Consider the following 21,577-nt stretch of genomic DNA (forward strand, 5'->3'; position numbering starts at 1 on the left):
GTGTGTTACTGTCTCAAAACAAAACAAAAAAAAACCCCAAAATATCCTTCCTTAGGTATGCTTATACCTAATGATAAACTCATTTTCTATTCTACATAGATGTTAGTAATAGTTAAAATACTTAGACAAAGATATTTATTTAAATATTTTAAAAAGATAGCATTTGATCCAGAACATAAAGATCCTATATTCTTCTAACCATTGGCAGATCGTTCAATCTTATTCAACTTCAGCATTGTTTAATTACCTTCCTAGTGATTGCTGATGGCAATTATGGATGAGTCTGATAGATATATCATAATAAACACTATTGTGAGCAGAAGCCCCTTAGAATCTGTATACCCTTGAAAGATGCTCTGAGGTTCAGCCTATAAATATCACAGCTCTACAGGCTTCCAACCCCTATGAGGTTAGGTTCAGTTACCTTGTCTTTCCCATCAAAATAATAAACATTCTAATAACAAAATATAGAAACTTATAAGTTTCAAAGCTCAGGAGTTGGTTGAGAGCTGACAGGTAGGGACCAAGTATTATCATCTTCCCTGTGGTTATGTCTTTGGCTTTGGGATGCTACCTCTGAAAGGTGAGTCACACCCAAAAGGACATTTTCTGTTTCATAGAAGTGAAAGAGACAGTCCCAAATCATATGTATCCCTTTCACCCAGGGGTTGCCATGGTTGCTGACAAAAGATGTAGAGTTATCTACTAATGATTGCGTACATCTTTTGTTTTCTCGAGTTTCCCCTGTTAACACAAGCATTTGTGTCTTATAAGGCCATCAGAGGAGAGAATCCTTGAGTCACTGAAGTGTTTATACTGGCAACTAGGAGTTGGTGGTTTTGAAACTAAAACGCAGTGTGCTGCCATCCCACATTCATGATCAGAGGGCGTGATTCCTAGCCAGTGTCCATATAAAAGAGAGTTATTGCCTGATTTACTCCCTGATGACAACTTATGATATCTTGATTCTGCTGGGTTATAGCTTTCCTGGTAGCCAATTTTATCCTTGCCAGGCTCCATCTGCCCGCCATGTCTGGTCCTACCCTGGATCCCACAGCAATAGGGTCCACATAATTTGTGCCATCAAGCTTTCTTGGAAAAACCAAAACAAAAGAAAAGGTTATTAAGAGGTATATTAAAAACAAAAGCAAAAAATAGTAAGTGTGTGTGTGTGTGTGTGTGTGTGTGTGTGTATTTTATAAAATGAAAGCTAAAGATAATAAGAATGCCTGTGAAAGTAATCAGGAAATGGAGAGAGCTCATTTTCTCACACCTAATCCATTGGTGTGCTTTGGCACTAGAAAACACAAACTATGCCTTCTGTGTCTCCTAGGAATGAGCCTCTTCCTTTAATCCCACATGCATGCTCATAGAAAAACAGGCTGAACACAGTAGCACATGTGTTCTCGGTGCGTTGCTCCTTGTGGGGTCTCTTGGCTCTTGCAGGAGTGAAGTCGATGTCTCTGGAAGGCAGATTCAATGTGAGAGGACACAATGCTAATTGCCTGTTCCGAAGACTGTCCAGTTTCCAAGGGGCTGTTTTGCTGGAGCTCTCCGTGCTCACAAATTCTGAGAAATATTTGTGGATTTCTCAGGAAGCCAACGCTTCTCTTTTGATTCCCATTCACTCTTAGAGGGGAGAAAAAATGATTCATACATCTGAAAAGCAGGGACTAATTCGACAAGCAGAATTCTACCAAGCCTCTGGCCAGAGAGCTGTTGATCTAACTCTTTCCATCACTCCCACATCGGGAGGCTCTGCCTGCAGGAAACAGTACTGAACAACAAAAAGTTCTTTTGCTTGCAGGCATGAAATGGGAATAAGTTCTCTTCCCTTAAGAGAAAAACAGGTTGCTCACCAGATAGAACACTCTGCCTTTTCTAAGAAAGAGCAGACTGTTTTCTGATAATAAATTCATTTCAATTGAAAAAAAAAACCCACCTCATTTACTAGAAACAAAAGCATTCTCATTTTAGATTTAATTTTTTTTATAAAATTACAAATGAAAAAATGTGCAAAAATCCCTGTGCAATGCTTCCAGCAATTATGTTGGCCTCTCTCCCCCTTTCCCATGTAGAACTTCATTAAATTCTTTGTAGAATTTTCTACTGGAAATCATTAATGATATATTGTTCTGCACGAAGTTAATGAATTCAAAATGGGATTTTCCACATGTGTTTTTAGGGCACGAGGACATGGGCCTTCCTTTCTGTTGTCTGCTCAGAAGTATGCTCCCAAGTAGTGTGTACTATAGGAGCTGGGACTCTCACCAGACACAGGGGAGCAGGAGAACAGGTTATGGGGGAGAGGAGAATATAGAGAATGAGGCACCTCTCAGCAAAGCTGGTCTTGAGTAGGAGATGGCTCCAATTACTGCAGTAGCTTTGCCCTGGGCTCTGCCTCACTCTCGGAAAGAATTGACAAAGGCCCTGTAACCTCCACTTTGCCTGGCTTGCCCTCACTTGTCCCCAAGTTGCTCATTGCATAACATGTAAATGTATTAACTGGCCAGAAATCATTAGCATGATTACTAATGATTGCTAAGTTAACTTAGCAATAAATTTAGAAAATCAATTCTGCTCACCAACCTTTTTTTTTTCCGTTTTTTGGAACTGGATGGCAAAGGAAAGAGAAAAAAAGCTCACATGTATTCACCTTCTTTAATGTGAAAGGTCCAGCCCTTGCTTATCTTTGATGCTGTATTGTGTTGAGTTCATGAGACTATAGGTACGAACATATTTGCTAGTTTATACTTTAACCTGGAACTGTTGGTTAGTTATGCTTTTCTGTGACTCTCATCACTTAACAGGTAAAACTAATCGATTATTTCCCAAAGTCTTTTGTTTTATGTCTGTACAAACCACAGAGCTATCAACTGTAAAACTGCCACCAAAAGAAGGGAGAAGTTAGCCTTGAAGATGGTTCCATCAATAAAAGACTTCCTTCATAAACATGAGGACTTGAGTACAATCCCTAGCACCCACATAAAAACTGGGTATGGCAGAGTTGGCCTCTAATCCTGAAGAGATGGAGATAAGAGAATCCCCCAGAATCACTGCTTAGCCAACCTAGCTAAGCCAGAGAGCTCTAGATTAAGGCGCAGACTTTGTCTCAAAAATATAAGGTAGAGAACAATTGAGGAAGATACTCAACATTGACCTTTGACAGCCCCTCCATGCATCTTCATTCAACATACTCACACAAACACACTCACAATACTCCCAACATCTAAATTTAGAATCATTAAAGAGACAAATCTCTGAACATGCCTGTAAGGTGAATTTAGGGAGGAAGACTAACCCTAAATGTGGTGGGCACCATTCTCTAAGGTGGGGTTCTGGACTGGATAAAAAAGACAAAGCCAACTGAGCACCAGCACTCATATTTTGCTGGTTCCTGTCATCAATATTGTTACCTCTGACAGAAGAGTAATCAAGTTATCTCCTGGACTCAAAACAACTGAACCATATACTTTTGGTTGGTCCTACACATGAACTTTTTGGTAGGTTCTACATATTAATAAAGATTTGAAACATATACATAACAGTATTTCAAGAAAATTCTATTTGATCATCCAGACCAAATCATGAAAGTACAAGCAAAACTCTACTGGAAATAGTGAAAAAACAAAAAATTCAAACTGAGATTTCCTCTTAAAAACAAAAGCAATCAAGCAACTCTGTGTTCTAGAAGTGTTAAGCCACTGGTGTTTAAGTCCTTAAGGGAATTAAGTCTGTAAGCAATAAGAATCCACTCAATATATGTAATTGTTCCTGGGAAATGGCAGAATCCCAAACAAAGCCTTAATCCTGTGTAGGAAGTTAACTTGGCTTTCCTTGAATTTTTATATGCTGCTTTGTTTTTAGTTGCTGTGTATTTTGAACAATTAAACATCTGCTAAATTGAAATCATATTTTCACTGTCTAATTTTAAAATAACGCTAACATTGTTTAAATCATAACTACCTACACAAGGATGATTAAGTCATTTTGCCACCATACGATTTTATTACAGTGATTTTTTTCATGTTAATGTAGTAAAGAACACTTCTTTCCTCCTGCACAGTAGCAACAGGGGTTGATCCAGGACATAAGACATGCTAGGCACATTCTCTGCCACTAAGCCATCATCCCCTAGTCAGATCATTTCATTTCATGAGTGCTGCCAAAGCACAACTATAAGAGACATTGGCTACTTTGGAGTCTATAATGTTTAGAACTCAATTTACTTCTGTTCAATAGGTATTCATTGAATATAGAAGCATAGTGTGATGGTCACTTTTGACTTTAGACTTGATAGGTAGGTTCTTGACTACCTAAAGAGACATATCACTGGACATCTCTGTGATGGATAATCTAGAGTAGGGAAGTTGAGACATATACCCTAAGTGGGAATGACACCATTCCCCAGGATGGGGCCATGGATTTGTGACCTTTGGCTTTCCACCCATGCCCCGAGCTCCCCGAAATAATGACTCTGAGACTTCTTATCTATGATTAAATGCCTAGGCCGATAGCTTGGGCCTTTTTCCTGACTAGCTCATAATTTAATAACCTGTATATTTTCTGAATGTCAGATGGTTGGCTACCTGGTCCTCCATTTCAGGTGACTGTCCTCTTTTGTGTCTGGGACGAATCTTTCCTGAGCCTCTGATCTTATCCCATATTCATTCTCTCTCTCTTTCTCTCTCTCTCTCTCTCTCTCTCTCTCTCTCTCTCTCTCTCTCTCTCTCTCTCTCTCTCTCTCTCTCTCTCTGTCTCTCTCTCTCTTTGCCAAATGTCCCACCTTCTAATCCTGCCTCAGCTCATTGGCCATAGGCTTCTTTGTTGACAGGAAAATACTTCCACATAGTGCACAACAGATTATCTTTACAGGGCTAGATTAAAAAGTGAAAGCCATCAGAATATGAGCACCCATGCCTGCTGCTTCCTGAATTTGGATGCAATAGAGCCCACTGCCTCAGGTTCCTACTACCATGACTTCCCGAAACTGTGAGCCCAAATTAATCCTTCTTTCTCTAAGTTTGCTTTTGTTTGGCATTTTGTTGCAGCAAACACACAAACAACTAGTAGATATAACCACGGGAGTTTGCATGATACTGGAAGATACAGAAAAGGAGAGAGCATTAGAGACAGACATTTACTATCTAGTGATTCTAGTGTGCAAATGATTTGCTCAAAATAATTGATCCTCAAATCTGAGTGTCCATCTTCCTAGCTCATCTTCCTTTATCACTTCCTGATGACCATGGAGTCTGAGTGACACTGGAGCCAAGATACACTGGTTCCTTCTTGATATTTCCATGTATTTAGCATGACTATGCCCATTATACATGCGTTATTCCTAAAAGTATACCTTAATACACACACATATGCACACATACACAAACCCAACTCTAAAGTCATGAGAGTTCTATGCTCATCCTTTTGAGGCTGATAGGAAGAAAGAAAGGATGTTATCAAGTTTGCTAAGGTAAGAGAGTATAAGTCACACAATTTCGAAGTGTCACACAGAGCAGAGTGTTAGTAGTATCTCACTGCTTCATTGTGGTGCCAGTGACTCAAGCGGTGAGGACCAAGTGTTTCAGGTGACACTTTTAGAGAGTTGCATTGAGTCAGTCACTATTCTACTATGTTGTCTTCATTTTCTCAAATAGAAAAGAGATATTAAAACCAAACTCTCAATGTCTTCTTTGATTATACTCCACAAGAATGAACTAATTTTATGGGTTTTTTAATGTGCATGCATGTGATCACCACTACCATAGAGTCTAAGATCCATTCATTGGAGAGACAATGTAGAAATTATGACAAGTGGCAATTAATAACTACATTGTCAGTGCTCCCAGACACTTGATAGATATCAGATATCCACCCTATCCTAGGACCTGATAAGTAAAGTACTATAAATGCCCACAGTTTGTCAAGACAAATTTAATTAATGTATTAATGAAGCTGTGGATAGCTTTGAGCAAAGCAAAGGCTAGGAGAAGGTTGTCTTCAGTGTGGGTATGGTAGAACATGCTGGAAGGACAGCTCCCATGTCAGTGGTCAGAGTGTATAAAAATATTTTCCTTCATTCCTTCCTTCTCCTCTTTTCCTCTTCCTCCTTTTCTTCCTCTTTCTCTCCGTCTATCTCTTTACCTTCCCTCCTCTTACTCCCTTCTCTCTTTCTCTCCTCCTCTTTTTCTTCCTCTCTGCTTCATCTTTCCCTCCCCTTCTCTCCCTGTTGCTCCTCCTCATTCTCTTCCTCTCTCTTCTTCCATTCCTTCTATCCCTCCCCTTCTCTCTTCTTTGATCCCTCCTTCACTTTGGGTCTGTTTTCTGACAAGGTTTACTACGTAGTAGTATATGTTGGCCTCCAATTTACATCCCGGCTGCCTCAACCTCACAAGTACTAGGCTTACTTGTGAGTAGCACATTTAAGCCAGAAATGCTGTTGATACACGGTGGAGATGGGAGAAAGAGTAATGGTTGGGGGAGTTGGAAAAAGAGTTTCCCTGGCATACAATGCATTTAAGGTTAGAGTGATATCCTGTGGATTGGGTCAAGCTGAAAAGCAAAAATTTGGAGGTCAGAAGAGTGGGCAGACTCGAAGGTCAAACTTCTGAGTGTCACCTCCATGGATACAACTGTGGAGTGAAAAGTAACTTGATGAGATAGTGGAGAGAGGAATCCAAAGGTTGAGGGAAGGCTTCTGAAGAGAATGACTCTCTGGAGGGCGAGGATAGAAAAGGAATCTTGACTGAGGCCAAGGACATGTTCTAGCAGGGCACATGCAAAATTCCTGAGTTTGAGGATGGAGTATTTGCAAACAAGCAAGCAGTAACAATACAAGAGCGCTGGACATGAGGGAGTGCAAAGAGAGTCTGGGGATTTTTTTTTTCTCAGAAGATCGTCATTCCTAAACGGAACATATGCCATATACTACACACACACACACACACACACACACACACACACAAGTCATCTGAGAGGAGGGTGCCTCAGTTGAGAACATGCCTCCATAAAGATCCATGTGTAGGCAAGTCTGTAGGTATTTTTTTTAATTAATGATTGATGTGAGAGGACCCAGTCCAGTGTATATAGATCCATCCCTGGGCAGGTGGTCCTGGGTTCTATAAGAAAGCAGACTGAACAAGCCATTGAGAGCAGGCTAGCAAATAGCATGCCTACACGGCCTCTGCATCAGCTCCTATCTCCAGATTTCTGTCATGTTTAAGTTCCTGTTATGGCTTCCTTCACTGAATGACTACAATGTAGAAGGATTAGCCAAATAAACCCTTTCCTCCTCAAGTGCTTTTTGGTTATGGTGTTTTGTGAAGCTATAGAAACTAGTAAAACAATGTCCCTAAATGTCTCTCCAGTTGTCCTAGTAGTTATTCAAAAGTTAAGGTATTTTCAAATGGTTTGAGTTACATACTTCCTTGTGCAATAAAATCTTCTGGTACTCTATTTTTCTCAATATTTAAACATTTGCTAATATTTGTGAATTTAAAAATCAGTGTCCAGTGTCATTTGTAGAAGTCTTCACTAAGCCTCTGCCATCTCTCCAGTCCTGCACATGAAGATTTTTTTTTCAGAATTCAATAGGTGATTCTTTGGTTTTTTTTTCATGTGACTTTTAAAATTAATACCCATCAGAATGTTTTTCATTACAGCACATATACTGTTTAGGGAGCATTGATATGTCTATTGGTTGAATCTTGCTACCAGAAGCAAACTCTTCCTTTTTATTGTTTAATCTACTTTGTGTGCATGCCTTTTGGAAGTATTTTTAAGCATCCTTGAATATGTTTTGCACATAAGGATTATTGCTATTTATTGGACATAAGAACGTAATATTATGTAGGCAAATACAGTATCTCTAACTTATTATACACTACATATATGATGTATAAACATCATAAATAGTTCTTCAATTCTTTGTTTCAGATGGATATTCTCTATATTGACCAATAATAGACTTTTGTTGTCTTCATAAACTTCTTATGCATCTATAGATACTACTCCGCTTAATTCTCTCAAATGCAAAGTAGGGTTACATTAATTCTACCAAGTTACCTAGTATACAATACTGTAACAGCAAGTAGATTCTTATGCCTCTTTTTTCCTGTCCTTAAGCATCTAAATGTTTTTAAGCACGGGGCTGGTTAAGGACAACTGTTGCTTTTGTGAAGGAGCCAGGTTCAATTCCCTGCACCCACATGCTAGCTCATAACCATTCATGGCTCCAGTTCCAGGAGATCCAAAGGCCTCTTCTGACTTCTGCTGGCACCAGGCAGGTAAAGGCAAAATATTCACGTGTATAAAATAAAATAATAAGTAAAAAATTAAAGTAGTTATAGCTCCATTGCATATCATGTTGAATAGCTTATAAAAGTTGAAGCGAGAGGGACCTGGGTGGTTGCGCAGTCTGTGAAGGTGTCTGTAGCCAAGTCTTCCTTTAGGAGCTGTTCCTTTCCTATTATGAGTGGTGGCAAATGAAGATAGCTTGATGCTCAGCATTTTCTGACCACACTAGAGTTGCAGCTACTGACATTATCTACGCTCAACTTCAAAGTGTTAAGTGCATTGAAGCCCCTTCTGTGTTTTGTCAGGACAGATGACATCAGTCTACCTGTGTGATATCATAAGCTAATTACAGTTTGCACAACTGTTCTTTTTTTCCTTTGCATGTTCCTTTCAAATCCCTTTCTTTTCTGATTTCACACTCCTTCCATTGCTCCCCCTGCCCCCACCAATAATGCCCACCAATGCATTTGCTGTTGCATCCTGTAAATCTTAGTCCATGGCCTGAGCCTTTCTCCTCCACTATAATTCCAATAACTTGAGCCATGCTCAGCTCTTATGAACAGCCAAAAGTGATCAAGGCTTGGCATGAGCAGACACATGGCATTGTCAGACACTGAATGGCATCAGAAGCAGGACATGGGGTGTCCGATGAGACTTTGTATTTGTAAATTTATTCTTTGCCAATATCACACACACACACACACACACACACACACACACACACGCACGCACGCAGAGTGGGAAAGAGAGGAAGAGAGAGAGACAGACAGACAGATCTTATCTCCTCCCCATTCCTCTCTCCTGTCTTCTAAAACTCAACTGAAAGAGACATTTAATGGTACCATGAGTTATACTTTGGGGAACAATAGATTGTTCCTACGCATGTTTGTGGTTTCAGCTAACTCAGAATAAGACATTTTAGGCTGCACAGTACACTGTTCTGTTTTTATAGCTTGTTAGTCAATAGAGAGAAAGCCTATGAAATTATTTTCCATTTGTCAGCAGCTATGCCCCATGAATTCCATTTTTAAAAAACTATGAAGAATTATACAGATAATATATTCTGTTCAAAACATTCTTAGAAAGAACTTCCTTATTTTTCTGATCTTTTCCCCACAAAAAATTAAATTTCAACATGTCAGAATCAAATTCACTTCTATCAACTTAAAAAAAAATCACATTATATCTTCTTAGCTGTTGCAACAAATCAGTAATATATTTGGGAATAAGCTTTTTGGGAAATTGTAAGAATTGCACCAGAAAAATTACAAACCTTCATGGGAAGAGAGTTCATGAAGCTCTGAAAAAAGTCATGTCTATGATGAGGAATATTCATTCCAAAAATATGTTTATAAATTCATCATAAATTGAGCTATAAATGTGTGTGTTTACAATCCTAATCCTATGTTCATTTTAAAGTTCATGTGGAAAAGTCAAGGACCAAGCATAGCTAAATGCATCCCTCATAGGTTAGGTGGTTGGGTTAAGAACACTCTAAGAGAGAAAAGTCATAACGCTGTATCATGATGCAGACAATGTGGTCTGTATCATAGAGTAATGCACACAGCGATTAGTGAAGTAGAGAAGGAGGCCTGGGAGCTGGGCTGCTTCACAGTGAGCACTGAACCGCTCAGGGAAAGGAATAACCTGAAGTCCCCAGGGTTCTGGGGAGATTTTCTCTCTCCACAGAAAAGAAATTGGATCCCACACCTCATATGTGAAATTTTAATAAAAGATGAATGAAGAACTTCAAAGCTTAAGCTAAAAATGTATAGGAAAATATTTATCTCAAGGTTGAGAATTATGTCTTACACAATGTACAAAATGTTTTAACCACCAAGAAATACCAAAAGAGTAAATCTCCTTTTAACAATTTTTTTTTTAAAGAAAATGAAAACGGAAATAGGCTGTTTATAGAAGTGGGGTTTATTTTTATTATGTTTTCTAAAAGCATGTATTATTGAGTTCTTTTTTGTGGATCAGTTATCACCATAGATTATAAAAAGCAAAGAGACAGCAACCTCTAGGCTTCCCAAGGACATTCCCCTTCTGTCTATCCACAGCCAAGTCGGGAACTTGCATTACTTCTAAGTTCTTTGCAAACTGAAATGGAAATACTTGTGTAGGGCCCTCACTGATGCATTTGCTGAGTATGTGCCCAGGAAAATGGAATTGAAATGTTTTAGTAAGAGTCGAGGGCCCAATCCTTGAAGCAGATGTCTCTAGAGTTTTCTATAGCATGTAATTACAACACAATAAGACTCAAAAGCATTTCAATAAAGTGTAGGTGGAGGAGAAGGACGCTGCTTCAAGAGTTTCATTAGCTTTCTGCAGATGGAGGCTCTCCACATTGGGAGGAGCCCTGTTTCCCTTGCTTCAGAGTCCATTTTAACCCTCCATGGGGTCTGGGTGGTCAGAGAGCAACCACCATTCTCCAGGAGACGAAGGGCTGGGCAAGAAAACAATGGTTTTCTAAAAGCCTTGTTCACTCGTGGTTTCCAGGATAATTTATCCTAGTGCCAATCACTGAGGAAATAGTAGGGTCCTCTGCTTTTGTTTCTCAAAGAAACTTTAGGTAAATTAAAACAATGGCTTTGACTCCCTTTCATGTTGCCTAGGAGGTGATGATACGATTTCTGAGTCCTGTGGCCTAAAGCTGTAGCTTTGGAAATATTTAATAAGGGACAGTGTGGGGACAGGGAGCTCTTCCTAGTAATTATGAAGAGCAAACAATTATCCAGAGGAGACATCTGTACAATCTATTTCTTTCTTGAAGTTCTTACTACACATGACTGCTACGGACATGCCATGGTCCAGGTAGGAGACTGTTTGGCATTTGAAGCCATATGGGTGATGGGGACCCTTACCCTTAACTTCAATGAATTTCTCTTAATTTTGTTTCATATTCCACTAAGTACGTAAGCTCCTTCTCCTATACTGTATGGTTTTCAAAACATCTTAGTGACAAACTATACAAATCCCCCCCCCATTATAGTCTTCTCTTCTGGACAGTAGTGAATGCAGAAACTCATGATGGACCAATAAGCAGAAAGCCAATGACACTTGTGAGCCCACCCCTAAACAAGCTGCTTAGGTCCAGGGATCAGTGTGGAAGAGTGGACACAAAGTATATAAGCGCCAGAAGATTGGGTGAAGAGGTATAAAATGATATTCCCTATACTCAGTGTAGTATAGTGTAGCATAGCATAGCATAGCATAGCATAGCATAGCATAGCATAGTTTACTGTAATCTAATCATTAGCTCACTCCCAATCTACACCCAGGACCACATGAGATCAGCCCTATCAATAATAAGGCAAGGAAGGAAAGGGCTTCAGGGCCCTATACTGTATCTCTGAGCTATTAGCCATTGATAGATTCTGGGAGGACATGGGGAACACTGTCACTAGTTGGTAACCTGTTTCTGGACTCAAGTCTTTCCAGTGCTTATCTCCAAGCCACAGTCACACAGATGTCCCTGGTTAATCTTGGTATGTCACAAAATAAAACAAGTAGACATGAATGTGAAAGAGATTTGTTGAGAGGGAGAGTAGACAGTGATGGTAGAGTTGGGGCAATGAAGAGTGATCAGTGTGTGAAGTACATGTATGTGAAATTATAAAAAATAAAAAGAATTAAAAGAATTAAACTTAAAATATTTGAGTTCTTCTAGAAAGGATACGTTTTGATTGGTAACAATATACACTATGGTTGTGGCTTAAACTGAGTTTCCTATCTTACCAAGTCTTTCATGGGTCCACTTTCATTAAATATTATTAATAATATTTTCCTAGGTATTAGGCATATAGGAAGAATATGACACATTCTTCTCTGCAGACAGCATATTCTCTACAGACATGGTGGTATAAACAGAAGAGAGAGTAATATATATAGTATGCATGTGTATGTAATATATATATATATATATATACACATATATATGTATGTATATAAAATATATGTTCATACCTATATACAAGAGCATGTGGAGGTCAAAGTTTGATGTCAGGTGTCCACTTTATATAGTGGAGCAGCCTCTCTCATTTAAACTCTGTACTTTCTGATTCAACCTGTTAAGCTAGTCAGCTTGCCCTAGCTATCCCCAGTCTCTGACTCCCAAGTCCTGGGATTGCATGTGTGCTGCCACCCTTGGCTGGCACTTGTATGGATGCTAGAGGGCTCAACTCTGGTCCTCCTCATCCTTTCATAGGAAATGCTTTACTCTCCAACTCTATGGTGCTAAGACTCCATATGTTTAAAGAAAACTATGTAGGTAACTGGCAAGTAAGGAGTAGAGATGGAACTGCTGTCTGTGGCTTCCTTACATGGAAGAAGTGGTCATGGGGAGCGACAGGTAGAGAATCAGCTGGATATTGCCAGGAAGATCACACAAAAGTTGCAGGATCTTTAATGGTGAATCAGGAGGCAAGTCCCCAGGGCTCAGACTTCGGAAGGCTTTTGAACTTGGCCACAGACCAGACTGTGAGCCTTCAGAGAAGATAGGGGCAGTATCTTTAAAGCCTGATTGCCACAGAACCTTCAGATTGAGCAAGCTCATGACTCGCCACACTGGTGCTTAGACATACTGGAAAAAGAAGACTCTAGAACTGCTTGACTAGGGAAGCTGAGTATAGGCTAGGGCACCACCAAGACCAGGGACAGTGGACACAAGCACAGCTTGAGTAGTGAATGGCAACGGAAGACTGGTCAGCATTACATTTAAGAGTTTCCACTTTTCATTTTACTGCAAAATTCTCCCCAACTAAGTGAGGCTGAGTAGTTAATCTTCCCATGCCTCAGTTTCCTTTTTTGGAATAGCCATTTTTTAATGGGGTTTGTAAGAATTTGATAGTTGTTTCATACCTAGGCTATGTCCATTGATATCTCATTTCAACTCAATAAATGTAAATGCCATAAATATTTTATCATTGTCACTAGGGCTGGTTGTGGTGCTCTGTTGAGACTGGATTAGTTCAAGAACAAGAAAACCAGGAAGAGAATTGCAGGAAGTTTGGTCTCCAGGAGTGGAACTTAGTGACTAAAGAAACTAAAAAGTGAACACATTTACCCTCTCAAAAGAAGCCAGTGAGTTATGGGATTTTGACTCTGTGCTTCAAGTATCATTTTGAAGACTTTGGTTTTTCTGTTTGTTCTTACAGAATTGCTGGATCACTTTAGACTTGGAATAAGATCTAGGGCAGCGCTTTGACACTGTGTTTTGTGGGGCTTTCACAGAAGTGGCTGAGGGGCTTACCTTGGAAGAAAAAGGATGAATTGGGTCTCTGAAAGCATTTTCTCAGCTCTTTCAGCACAGGCATTTTGCTTCTATATTATAGTTGGGGCACTACATATTACTTAAGGAGACCTTGCGTCTACAGATGGGTTGAAAGTCATTCATTCACCTGAGTCTCCTTATTTTAAGATGAGAAGTGTAATTCTAGAATTGCTTCAGGTGGTACAATAATCTATTTACAGGAGAGCCAAAATGGAAGACCCACTCCCTCTCATCACTGTGCTCTTTGCCTGTTACACAAGTCTACCCATTGTTGCCTGATACAAGACCTTAGATTTTAGCATCATCAAAAGAACTATTAAAAAATGCACTTCCAAATTAGTAACTTTATACAAAAAGACTTTCTAAAAGATGAATTATCATTGACATTGTCTGATGAGTCTTTGCTTCCCTACCCCTCCCAAAACTACTTGTTCAGTCTTTACCAAGTCAGTGTATTAATTTTTTGTGTATAGTTGCCTTTGGCTAAAACCTAGATTCAGAAGCATCAGATGAAGGAGTTAGAATTTGTCTAGCATGGCTACACTTGGTGGAACTCACCTGTGATCTCAGTGCTTCAGAGGCGCAATCAGAAGCATCACAAGTGCAGGACCAGCCTGGGTTACATAATGAGACCCTGTCTCAGAGAATCAAAACGAGAACAAACCAAAACGAGACCAATGAGCAGCATCAGAGACCTTATGATTGATTTAAGGCAAAGACTGTTCACAGTAAGATAAAAAGAAAGAAATGAAAAATGAAAGAGACAGAGATGCAAAGAAGTGGTAAGCTGGAGGAAAGATGCAGAATGGTTGATTGTGAACAGAGAATCAGAGGCCCTTTAGCATAGAAACATTGGGAAGATTAAGAGGAAGATGGTGTGTAGGCAGTTTCTAAATTTCATTTTTTAGAAAACATTTCTGGCATTGTTGGCCTTCCTTATTAGTCTTCCTATTGACATTCAAAGCCAGGGCATGTTCTCCTGTCAAAATAACTGTCAAAATAAAAAGTTCTCATTTAAACACATATATCTAGGTGACCTCAAAACAGATTACTTGAGCCTCAGATAGTGTGTTACCTCTTTAAGGACAGTCTTGCCCAACACCTCTCACTGACTTGCTTGGTTCATTTTCAATAATTAAAGAAGGCCTTGTTCATACAATCATACATCTGCTATCTGCCTGTCACACTTGACTGTAAGGTCCAAAGAAGGATCTAGGAAAAGCATGGGACTCATTACTGAGTCAGTGGGCGAAAGTTTCCCCTATGGATTGACTAGATAACAGCAATTTTATTTCCTTGCTGCTGTGTAGACTTCAGGAGGCATTTGCCCTGAGTCACTTGAAGGCAAAATCAGTACAGAATAAAAAAACCTGACTTGATAGTGAATGAATGAAGGGGTGAATAAATTAAAATTTGCCATTGTGTCCTTAAGGCTCATCAGAGAGTTTGGCATGTGTAATAGACATGCAAAACCATGTTCAAACAAAATTGCTTTAACGAACAATTTCATTTTCTTTTGCAAAACAACAAAACCCAGGGGCTCTTCTCCTATGTGTAACACCACGTCCTTTCTTTCTTTCATTCATCTGCCTTTATCCCAGTTAGCCAAACTGGCTCAACTGGGGACAGCAGAGAGAAGCACACCTGCTTTGTAGTACTCCGAGACGTTCCAACAAAGGTGACCAACTAAAGCCATTCTTGATGTGGGCATTGTCAAAGATCGGCCAAATCTCTTTTCGAGATATTTGCTTTGCCACAATCGTGAGAGGAGGATTTTCATCTAGGGGTTTACTTTAGCTCACAAAGTATCTAAACTGAACAAGCAAACTCAAGTGGGTCGTTTTCTGTAGAAGTGCAGACTCCCAATTGCCTTTGGTAAACCACTGACTGAAACGCAGGATGTGTTCTACACATCCTGATAGAAACACCTATAATAACCAACTCCAGCCTCTTGCCTTTTTTTTTCTACCTTATCACCCAAAAGTGTAAGGAAAGAATGCACATTGAAGCATTTTCTTCTGTTGGGCAATGTCTCTCTGTTTAAGAATACTTTTGACTACCAGCTCTCTGGTGTCTTACGAGTAAATAGCAAAGACTCCTAGGGAGCTTTTGCTTGTGTTTGACAGGTAGGTTCATTAAGATAATTGGGCATTTTTTATGCGTGTTTGAAGTTCATATTAAGATACACCCTTCAGCAGGCCAATATAATATTCCCTGTGTAATTTCCACAACAACCATTTATGTTAACATGAACACATTCCTAGGTGAGTCATAGAGGTATCAATTTTGGTTTGTTTTTTTTCTGTGTGTGTCTGGGGTCTGGTGAAAGCACACTCTGACTTCAGCAAGGCTAATGTCCACACTTGGAGGTGGTAGTGAAGAAGAAGGGGAAAGAGATAAAGATCTTCTTGGTCTGGTATCAGGATGTGATTGGCGGGCAGGGGTAGAAAGACCTTCATTCTGGAAGAAACCAGATGGGAACAAAATGTGCATGGGTGACTATAACAGCTGACATCTCTAGTGATCGTGTTTATGCTCCCATAAGACAGGCATTAGAAGGTGAACACCCGTTTTCTCTCAAATGGACAATATCCAGTGACATTCCCTGACAAAGATATTATTTTCTTTGTTTTCAATGAATATAAACTTAGTTATACTAAATGAATCATTTGCACACTTTTTCTCATCTTTTAATTTTATTGCAGACCTTCTCACTGTGCCCCTATATTGATTGGCTTTATTGATTAAAGTTTCTCTCAGGTTTTAAATACCAATCAATAAATCAATCAGTTAATCAAATGGAAAGAAAGATAACTGCAGACATACACTAAGAAAAAATGAATGCTGGGACTTTCCCTCCCATAGCCCTGTTTCCCAGCTCCTTGCACATGGTTTGTGCCTCTGGAGGGGGTTTTGAGAGTCAGCATTTCTAAACCACTGCTGGATCACTCATTTACTCTCCTAACCATCCTCTGTGTGCAGGGCCTGACTCTCTCTGTCTCATAGCAACTCTTATCAAGGTAATGGACCAAGAATCATTTCCACTCGAAACACAATCCTTCTAAATGAGTCATGAGATATGGTTACCTCCATTTTCCCATAATAACCCCAAGAAGATGATCCTCTGGCTATGCTCTCAAAATTGCCTCCTGTTTGTGTTTATTTTATTCCATTTTTCCTTTAATTTTCTACCTAAATGTGCCCTGTCTAAGAGGTAGCTATTGTTATTTTGATAACTCGTTTTCCTTGGCATACACCTTGTTAAAGGGCACTCATGTTTGGCCAGAGAGTTTCCCCAAGGCTGTTAGGTTTCCACATGGACAGCCTGAAGGTTGAACATCAGGGAGATAGACTTCCCTTAGAGAGATCATCAGCCCCGCTCATTCTTACATCTTTCCTCCATTGTCTTTGTCCAGTATAGTATTTAGAAGAAAAGCCCCAAAGCACCAAAGAATTAGAAACAAATGATTCTGGGTCATTTTTCTTTTTTCTTTTTTCCTGTTCCTTTTTTTTTTTTTTTTTTTTTTTGTCAGCTTGGAAGCAGCTGTTTAATGCTGTATCTTGTTATAATGATGGAGACTATCCATCTTAATGCTTTAAGTGTTTCTCTTTTCATTTTTCAAAAAAGAAATCTCTCCACTGCTTTTGGAAGTACTGCCTTTGGGAACCTCAGTATATTGAGGCAAAGACCTCTCTACAGAATTGGAAGCTCTAAGGACCTCTCTTCTCTCACCCCATCCCTACTGAGCCTACCTGATTTTTGAGATTATTGCCTCATGTTTGACTCTCTCTAGTTTACTATTTGAAAAATTCCTCCCTGTATCCATGCATCTTGACCATCTCTTATTCTTGCATGACCTACAGTTTTACTGTATTTGAGTTATTTTTTTTACCAGTTCATCCCATGTTCTAGTGTCATCAGTCACTTGATACTACCTTTTAGAATCTCTATCTCAACCTCAGTTCATATTTTAGAGTCTATTTTTTGCCTTGAGGGACATTCACTTTTCTTCCTTCCCATCCTCAAGGACATCACTTCTAGCCACAGACTTTTGCTTGTCTTTCTTGGTTTCTCTGAAGTGTTTAACACTGCTGACACCTCTTTGCTTTGAGGTGTCCCTCCTCCCTGGTTCTTTCCCAACTCCTGAACTGTAACTCCCATGTGTCCTCAGCTGGATCATCTTTGTCTTGACTCTACTGCTCTGAGATGATGTCTTTCCTTTCCTCTATATACTTTCTCTATTCTGGAAATTTCCAAGGCTGCATCTACAGATGTATATGTTTTTCTGATCTCCAGATCCACCATTTCCCAAGGTCCCTTTGGATATTTCAAGATCTACTTGTAAGTACAGTTCCTACACCCCTTTGGCTATTTAGTAGCTATATCTACAGAGGTAAGTATATTATTGTGTCCCAAGTGTTCTTTTTGTGTTAGAAGGAAGTAGGGACGAGGAGAGACTGACACTCCTAAAGTTTCAGTTATTTGAGGATAGTAATAGTTTCTTATCCAGATCAAGTTCAATATAAACATCTTCTTTGGCATGTGCCCTTCTAATTGAGACACCTAGAAACTTCTAGACTCCATCTCTGTCTTCTATTAGGTCTTATGTCTCCAGACTAAGGTATGAGGTGGAGAAAAGATTAGGAAACACATGCCTGTTTCTTAATTGGTATTTACCACAGAGATTTCAACAGCTCCTTCTCATTTTCCATTAGTCAGAATCTAGTGACACTCTCATCCTTGCTTTCAAGGAGATGGAGAAATATCATCTATAGAGAATTCTAGGAGGGCAAGGAAAAGCATGTGGTAAGCCTTATCCAGTGCCACAGTTGTCTTCTGGCTAGCAAATATCAATTCCCCACACAGAATATGTTCTCTTACATACTAAGGTGTTTCATGGTCACATCCAGATATGCCATTCAAAGAAGCATAGATAATTCACTTTCCTCTCTGATTTGCTAGCCTCACTCAGAAGTACACCCAGCAGCCAATGGAGGAGCAAGGACCAGACTGCCTCCACAAAAATGTTTATGCAGGAAAATGGAAGAATGGCAGGCTCTATCTCTTACTTTCTCAGAAGCCGTAGATCCTCATCGTCAGGCTCTCTCTTACCGTTCCATGGAAGTTGTAGGTTCTAATGAGTAGACTTGGGGTGATGTCTATCCTGAGAAGCTGCAAATCACTTTGGTCCTTCATTTTGCTCCCCAGGGAAAACTTTCAGATTTTCCTTCAGCCTGTCAGTGGTCTGGAGTTTCTTTTTCCCATGATTCTCTATTGTAGGTTCTTTCTTTCAGCTGTCCTCATTGGCTACAGCTGAAGCAAAGATGAGACACTTGATCTGGTGCACACATACGCTCCCTGTCAATGCATACTGAAGACTTGTCAGTTATAGATGTCAACAATCATAAGCTTCATTTTTTTAGTTCATGTTTTTTGTTTGTTTGATAGGTCAGCTGTATCGGAATAGAGATAGCTTCTTGATAGTTCTATATACTGAAACTTATAGGCACCTAAAGTCTTTACTTTTTTTAAACATGATTTTCTAGATTGCTAGTTTTATTTTATTATTGTTTATTTTTAACTAACTTGCATAAAATCTGTATGTGTCCATGGTATACAACACAAAGTTTGGAGCTGTGTGTATACTGTGGAGTAGCTAAATGAAGCTAACTAGCATAAGATTATCTCACATAATTATCACTTGTAAAAGTGAGGACACTTGAAATCTATTCTCTGGGCAGTTTCCCTGTGTATGTGTACCGCTGTTCAATGTGGCTCTCATATTCTTTCTATCCAGCATTCAACATATCATCATTTGACTAAGTGTCCCTTTTACAGCCTTGGGCAAGCCCCATTCTTCTCTCTGCTTCTAAGAACTAGACAATTTTGGATTCCATGTGCATGTGGAATTTGGTGACATGTGTCTTTCTGTGCCTACCTCATTTCACTTAAACTGATATTCTTCAAGTTCATCCACATTGTTGAAAATAACAGTATTTCCTTCATTTTTAGGGCTGAATGGTATTTCATTATAAACATATATGTCTATATACCACATGGTCTTTAACTGTCCATCAGTTAATGAGAAGCTTAATTGCTCCCACCTCTTGGCTACTTCGAGTGATAGTTAAAAGAACTAGAGAGTGCAGAAAAATAGGGATATATCTAAACAAGCCCAGTCCTATAGTAACTCTTGGTCCTATAGTAACTCTGTTTTTCCTTTGTTTGGGAAACTTCAGATTGTTCTCCGTGGATGCTGTACCAATTTTCACTCCTACCAGTGGTATATAAGGACTTTCCCCCTCACAAGTCTGGGGTGTGTGTGTGTGTGTGTGTGTGTGTGTGTGTGACCTTTGACACAGACCTGGAATGTTTCAATTATTCTAGGCTGACTGACAGTGAGACCCAGGGATAGTCTTGCACCCTCCCCTTCAGCACTGAGATTACAGTACACCAGCACATCTAGCTAACACTTTACTGCCTGGGCCATCTCTGCAGCCTCAAGTCTGATATTTTTATTTATTTCCTAGTCATTTAGTTTCCTTTATACGAGTTATGGTTGACCACCTTAAGGGTGTTAAAATGATATGTGTGAATGGGAAGATTTGTTTTTGTGTTACCTTTTGCCATGAGAACAAGGGATGCTTGTCCTTCTGTCACTGTGGAACTCTGAAGAAAGCCCAAATCTATAGATGTTCAGGTTCCTTGTATACAGTGGTATGGTATTTCCATGTAACCTATCCATAGCCTCACCCATCCTGTCCATCTTCAGAATACATGAGATGCAGATGCAGAGACTATGTATGTAAGTGGTTAGTGTACTATATTTATTAGGGGGAAAATGACCAGGAGACACACCTCATCATGCTCAGCTTGGAAGTTTCCATCACAGGGTGGCAATAGAGTAGAGGGTTGATGGAACTGGAGGCTTAGGAACCAAGGGTGTGGAGCACTGACTATAGTCTGTAAGCTGAGCAGTTGAAGGGCCTTTCACCCTCTAGGTCCCTTTAATTTCATCTCCTTATACTTCCTTAAGACAGAAATGGTTAGCACTGGCATACTTGCAAGCCTGTCTGCTTGCTTCTCCTTTCTTTCCTTCAGCTCTGACATGAAGATCATTTGAATTCCATCTGCATTCGCTGTGTCCTTCCTTCCTCCCTCATGGCGGCACAGAGCCCACCTCCTGCCATCATTCTGACTATTCTCCAGGAATGCTGCCTGCCTTGCAAGTTACTCCAGAGCAGTGAATTTTCAGCAGAGTAGCAGGATCCGCTCTTGCTCTGTCATCTGCTTCCTGGTAACTTGTCATTACAAAAGGAGGCATCATGTACTGTCCTATTCTTCAAGTGCCAATCTGTCCTTTACTCTGCCTTGACTTATGTATTCCTTATTGGACTTCCAGTCCAATATGAATGGCTCTGCCTCTGACAAACAGGGTAACTGGTTCAAAGCCACACAGTCAGTAAGCAGTGTCACCAAGAGTCAAAACCCAGATAGCTGTATTCCGCATCTGAAGCACTTTCTTTTAAAAGTTTGCACCTTCCAAGATTTTATTACATGCCAGTGTCGGGGCTTTCTTGCATATTACACATCTGTGAATCACTCAGAATGTATGAATATTCATGCAGTCATCCTATTTCAGATCACATGCTTCATGAAAGATCAAGTAGTGTCGGAAATACAGGGTTTTAAAAAAATATAATTGATCTCCCCTCTGTTGATTTTAAATGGCTTCTTATTTTGTGACCCCATTTTCCAACCACATTGTACATTTTGTTTTCAAGACAACTAAATGTTAAATGTTCATTCATTGTTTTATTAAATACTTTATGTTGATCTCCTGGGCCTTCTCAGATGCTATTTGTGAATTCCCTTTTATACAAAGAGAACTTTTCATTCTGTAGGATGAGTTTTGCTTCAGATGTACAGTGCAGAGTGGGTCATCGGAGCTCTTTGTTTCTCCTAAGGCTTCTGAAAAAAACAGACTTTCAATTTTATAGATGAGA

At 39.6% G+C, this 21,577-nt stretch overlaps 1 protein-coding gene across 10 annotated transcripts in view; it reads left to right on the plus strand.

Moving 5' to 3' along the window:
* The window catches only part of Esr1 (estrogen receptor 1 (alpha)), a 393,645-nt gene that overhangs the window by 330,501 nt on the left and 41,567 nt on the right, over nucleotides 1-21,577 (plus strand). The window lies entirely within an intron of this gene.

This window comes from Mus musculus, chromosome 10, assembly GCF_000001635.26.
Source record: "Mus musculus strain C57BL/6J chromosome 10, GRCm38.p6 C57BL/6J".
Lineage (NCBI taxonomy): Eukaryota > Metazoa > Chordata > Mammalia > Rodentia > Muridae > Mus > Mus musculus.